This window comes from Pseudophryne corroboree, chromosome 6 (assembly GCF_028390025.1).
Source record: "Pseudophryne corroboree isolate aPseCor3 chromosome 6, aPseCor3.hap2, whole genome shotgun sequence".
NCBI classification, from domain to species: domain Eukaryota; kingdom Metazoa; phylum Chordata; class Amphibia; order Anura; family Myobatrachidae; genus Pseudophryne; species Pseudophryne corroboree.
The window spans coordinates 87,957,900-87,963,978 of record NC_086449.1 but is presented as its reverse complement, the minus strand read 5'-3'; positions in this window follow the sequence as shown (position 1 = coordinate 87,963,978).

The window sequence follows — 6,079 nt, the reverse complement described above, 5'->3', positions numbered from 1 at the left end:
GAGTCCACACCGCCTCGACTCACAGCACGCCACGTTCATTGTGTCTGTGCACCCCTGTGACATAAGTGGACCATTTGGCATGCACATTCAAATGACAAGGACAATTCGGAAGCCCCAGTCCGCCCCCACTTGGGTTTATCCATACTTGCATTGGTAGGAAGAACATGTGCTCTGCATATTACTTGAGAATTAGCAGACTCAACTCTGGAAGTAGGATATAGCAATTTATTTGTTTGCGCTTTTTGTTTGCTATCAGCATAGAGCATGTGGATTGTGAGCTATCGTCCACTTGTCCTTTCATAGTAAAAGTAATAGCTGCAAGCAGGGCTGGTGCTAGGGTGTTCGGCGGTCCCCTGCAAACTATAAATTTGCGCCCTCCCATACTTTACAAAGGGACAGCGCACATCGAAAATAAGAATTTACTTACCGATAATTCTATTTCTCGTAGTCCGTAGTGGATGCTGGGGACTCCGTCAGGACCATGGGGAATAGAGGCTCCGCAGGAGACAGGGCACAAAAATAAAGCTTTAGGATTAGGTGGTGTGTACTGGCTCCTCCCCCTATGACCCCCCTCCAAGCCTCAGTTAGGATACTGTGCCCGGACGAGCGTACACAATAAGGAAGGATATTGAATCCCAGGTAAGACTCATACCAGCCACACCAATCACACCGTATAACTTGTGATCTGAACCCAGTTAACAGTATGACAAACGTAGGAGCCTCTGAACAGACGGCTCACAACAATAACAACCCGAATTTGTTTGTAACAATAACTATGTACAAGTATTGCAGACAATCCGCACTTGGGATGGGCGCCCAGCATCCACTACGGACTACGAGAAATAGAATTATCGGTAAGTAAATTCTTATTTTCTCTAACGTCCTAAGTGGATGCTGGGGACTCCGTCAGGACCATGGGGATTATACCAAAGCTCCCAAACGGGCGGGAGAGTGCGGATGACTCTGCAGCACCGAATGAGAGAACTCAAGGTCCTCCTCAGCCAGGGTATCAAATTTGTAGAATATTGCAAATGTGTTTGCCCCTGACCAAGTAGCAGCTCGGCAGAGTTGTAATGCCGAGACCCCCCGGGCAGCCGCCCAGGATGAGCCCACTTTCCTTGTGGAATGGGCCTTGACAGATTTAGGTTGTGGCAAGCCTGCCACAGAATGTGCAAGTTGAATTGTGCTACAAATCCAACGAGCAATCGTCTGCTTAGAAGCAGGAGCACCCATCTTGTTGGGTGCATACAATATAAACAGTGAGTCAGACTTTCTGACTCCCGCCGTTCTTGAAATATATATTTTCAATGCCCGGACCACGTCCAACAACTTGGAATCCTCCAAATCGTTAGTAGCCGCAGGCACCACAATAGGCTGGTTCAGGTGAAACGCTGACACCACCTTAGGGAGAAAATGAGGACGTGTCCGCAGTTCTGCCCTGTCCGTACGGAAAATCAGATATGGGCTCCTATATGATAAAGCCGCCAATTCTGATACTCTCCTGGCTGAAGCCAGGGCCAGTAGCATGGTTACTTTCCATGTAAGATACTTCAACTCCACCGATTTGAGCGGCTCAAACCAATGGGATTTGAGAAAATCCAAGACTACATTAAGATCCCACGGTGCCACTGGGGGCACAACCGGGGGCTGTATATGTAGTACTCCTTTTACAAAAGTCTGGACTTCAGGAACTGAAGCCAATTCTTTCTGGAAGAAAATCGACAGGGCCGAAATTTGAACCTTAATGGACCCCAATTTGAGGCCCATAGACAATCCTGTTTGCAGGAAATGTAGGAATCGACCCAGTTGAAATTCCTCCGTGGGGGCCTTCCTGGCCTCACACCACGCAACATATTTTCTCCAAATGCGGTGATAATGTTGTGCAGTCACCTCCTTCCTGGCTTTTACCAGTGTAGGAATGACCTCTTCCGGAATGCCTTTTTCCCTTAGAATTCGGCGTTCAACCGCCATGTCGTCAAACGCAGCCGCGGTAAGTCTTGGAATAGACACGGTCCCTGCTGAAGCAGGTCCGGTCTTAGAGGTAGAGGCCACGGATCCTCCGTGAGCATCTCTTGAAGTTCCGGGTACCAAGTTCTTCTTGGCCAATCCGGAGCCACTAGTATCGTTCTTACTCCCTTTTGCCGTATAATTCTCAGTACCTTTGGTATGAGAGGCAGAGGAGGGAACACATACACTGACTGGAACACCCACGGTGTTACCAGAGCGTCCACAGCTATTGCCTGAGGGTCTCTTGACCTGGCGCAATACCTGTCCAGTTTTTTGTTGAGGCGGGACGCCATCATATCCACCATTGGTTTTTCCCAACGGTTCACAATCATGTGGAAGACTTCTTGATGAAGTCCGCACTCTCCCGGGTGTAGATCGTGTCTGCTGAGGAAGTCTGCTTCCCAGTTGTCCACTCCCGGAATGAATACTGCTGACAGTGCTATCACATGATCTTCCGCCCAGCGAAGAATCCTTGCAGCTTCTGCCATTGCTGTCCTGCTTCTTGTGCCGCCCTGCCTGTTTACGTGGGCGACTGCCGTGATGTTGTCCGACTGGATCAACACCGGCTGACCCTGAAGCAGGGGTTTTTCCAGACTTAGAGCATTGTAAATCACTCTTAGCTCCAGTATATTTATGTGAAGAGACATCTCCAGGCTTGACCATACTCCCTGGAAGTTTCTTCCCTGTGTGACCGCTCCCCAGCCTCTCAGACTGGCATCCGTGGTCACCAGGACCCAGTCCTGTATGCCGAATCTGCGGCCCTCTAACAGATGAGCACTCTGCAACCACCACAGAAGAGACACCCTTGTCCGTGGCGATAAGGTTATCCGCTGATGCATCTGCAGATGCGATCCGGACCATTTGTCCAGCAGATCCCACTGAAAAGTTCGTGCGTGGAATCTGCCGAATGGAATCGCTTCGTAAGAAGCCACCATCTTTCCCAGGACTCTTGTGCATTGATGCACAGACACTTTCCCTGGTTTTAGGAGGTTCCTGACAAGTTCGGATAACTCCCTGGCTTTCTCCTCCGGAAGAAACACCTTTTTCTGAACCGTGTCCGGAATCATTCCCAGGAACAGCAGACGTGTCGTCGGGGTCAACTGAGATTTTGGAAAATTCAGAATCCACCCGTGTTGTTGCAGCACTAGTTGGGTTAGTGCTACTCCGTCCTCCAGCTGTTCTCTGGACCTTGCCCTTATCAGGAGATCGTCCAAGTAAGGGATAATTAATACGCCTCTTCTTCGCAGAAGAATCATCATTTCGGCCATTACCTTGGTAAAGACCCGAGGTGCCGTGGACAATCCAAACGGCAGCGTCTGAAACTGATAATGACAGTTTTGTACCACGAACCTGAGGTACCCTTGATGTGAAGGGCAAATTGGGACATGTAGGTAAGCATCCTTTATGTCCAGGGACACCATAAAGTCCCATTCTTCCAGATTCGCTATCACTGCTCTGAGTGACTCCATCTTGAACTTGAATTTTTGTATGTACAGGTTCAAAGATTTCAGATTTAGAATAGGTCTTACCGAGCCGTCCGGCTTCGGTACCACAAATAGCGTGGAGTAATACCCCTTTCCCTGTTGTAGGAGGGGTACCTTGACTATCACCTGCTGAGAAAACAGCTTGTGAATGGCTTCCAATACCGTCGCCCTGTCTGAAGGAGACGTTGGCAAAGCAGACTTTAGGAACCGGCGAGGGGTAGACTTCTCGAATTCCAACCTGTAACCCTGAGATACTACCTGCAGAATCCAGGGGTCCACCTGTGAGCAAGCCGACTGTGCGCTGAAATTCTTGAGTCGACCCCCCACCGCTCCTGAGTCCGCTTGTAAGGCCCCAGCGTCATGCTGAGGGCTTTGCAGAACCCTGGGAGGGCTTCTGTTCCTGGGCAGGGGCTGCTTGCTGCCCTCTATTACCCCTTCCTCTGCCCCGAGGCAGATATGACTGTCCTTTTGTCCGCTTGTTCTTATAGGACCGAAAGGACTGCGGCTGAAAAGACTGTCTTTTTCTGTTGGGAGGGGGTCTGAGGTAAAAAGGTGGATTTTCCGGCAGTTGCCGTGGCCACCAGATCCGATAGACCGACGCCAAATAATTCCTCCCCTTTATACGGCAATACTTCCATATGTCGTTTGGAATCCGCATCACCTGACCACTGTCGCGTCCATAAACTCCTTCTGGCAGATATGGACATCGCATTTACTCTCGATGCCAGAGTGCAAATATCTCTCTGAGCATCTCGCATATAAAGGAAAGCATCCTTTAATTGCTCTATAGTCAATAAAATACTGTCCCTATCCAGGGTATCAATATTTTCAGTCAGGGAATCCAACCAGACGACCCCAGCACTGCACATCCAGGCTGAGGCGATGGCTGGTCGCAGTATAACACCAGTATGTGTGTATATACTTTTTAGGGTAGTTTCCATTCTCCTATCAGCTGGATCCCTGAGGGCGGCCGTATCAGGAGACGGTAACGCCACTTGTTTTGATAAGCGTGTGAGCGCCTTATCCACCCTAGGGGGTGTTTCCCAGCGCGCCCTAACTTCTGGCGGGAAAGGGTATAATGCTAATAACTTTTTTGAAATTAGCATTTTTCTATCTGGGTTAACCCACGCTTCATCACATACATCATTTCATTCTTCTGATTCAGGAAAAACTACAGGTAGTTTTTTCACCCCCCACATAATACCCCTTTTTGTGGTACTTGCAGTATCAGAGATATGCAAAGCCTCCTTCATTGCCGTGATCATATAACGTGTGGCCCTACTTGAAAATACGTTTGTTTCATCACCGTCGACACTAGATTCAGTGTCTGTGTCTGGGTCTGTGTCGACCGACTGAGGTAAAGGGCGCTTTACAGCCCCTGACGGTGTCTGAGACGCCTGGGCAGGTACTAACTGGTTTGCCGGCCGTCTCATGTCGTCAACTGATTTTTGTAATGTGCTGACATTATCACGTAATTCCATAAACAAAGCCATCCATTCCGGTGTCGACTCCCTGGGGGGTGACATCACCATTATCGGCAATTGCTCTGCCTCCACACCAACATCGTCCTCATACATGTCGACACACACGTACCGACACACAGCAGACACACAGGGAATGCTCTTATCGAAGACAGGACCCCACTAGCCCTTTGGGGAGACAGAGGGAGAGTTTGCCAGCACACACCCAAGCGCTATAATATATATGGGAACAACCTTATATAAGTGTTGTTCTTTATAGCAGCTTAAATATATCAAAATATCGCCAAAAAAATGCCCCCCCTCTCTGTTTTACCCTGTTTCTGTAGTGCAGTGCAGGGGAGAGTCCTGGGAGCCTTCCTCACAGCGGAGCTGAGCAGGAAAATGGCGCTGTGTGCTGAGGAGAATAAGCTCCGCCCCCTATTTCGGCGGGCTTTTCTCCCGTAGTTTTAGATAACTGGCATGGGTTAAATACATACATATAGCCTCAATGGCTATATGTGATGTATTCTTTTGCCATAAAGGTATTAAATATTGCTGCCCAGGGCGCCCCCAGCAGCGCCCTGCACCCTCCGTGACCGCTTGGTGTGAAGTGTGTGACAACAATGGCGCACAGCTGCAGTGCTGTGCGCTACCTTCATGAAGACTGAAGAGCCTTCTGCCGCCTGTTAGCATCTGTAAGGGGGGTCGGCGGCGCGGCTCCGGGACGAACCCCAGGGTGAGACCTGTGTTCCGACTCCCTCTGGAGCTAATGGTGTCCAGTAGCCTAAGAATCCAATCCATCCTGCACGCAGGTGAGTTGAAATTCTCTCCCCTAAGTCCCTCGATGCAGTGAGCCTGTTTGAAGATAAAAAACCTAAAAACTTTTTCTAAGCAGCTCTTTAGGAGAGCCACCTAGATTGCACCCTGCTCGGACGGGCACAAAAACCTAACTGAGGCTTGGAGGGGGGGTCATAGGGGGAGGAGCCAGTACACACCACCTAATCCTAAAGCTTTATTTTTGTGCCCTGTCTCCTGCGGAGCCGCTATTCCCCATGGTCCTGACGGAGTCCCCAGCATCCACTTAGGACGTTAGAGAAAAAGGAATGTGGTCTCACAAGGAGAGGGCAT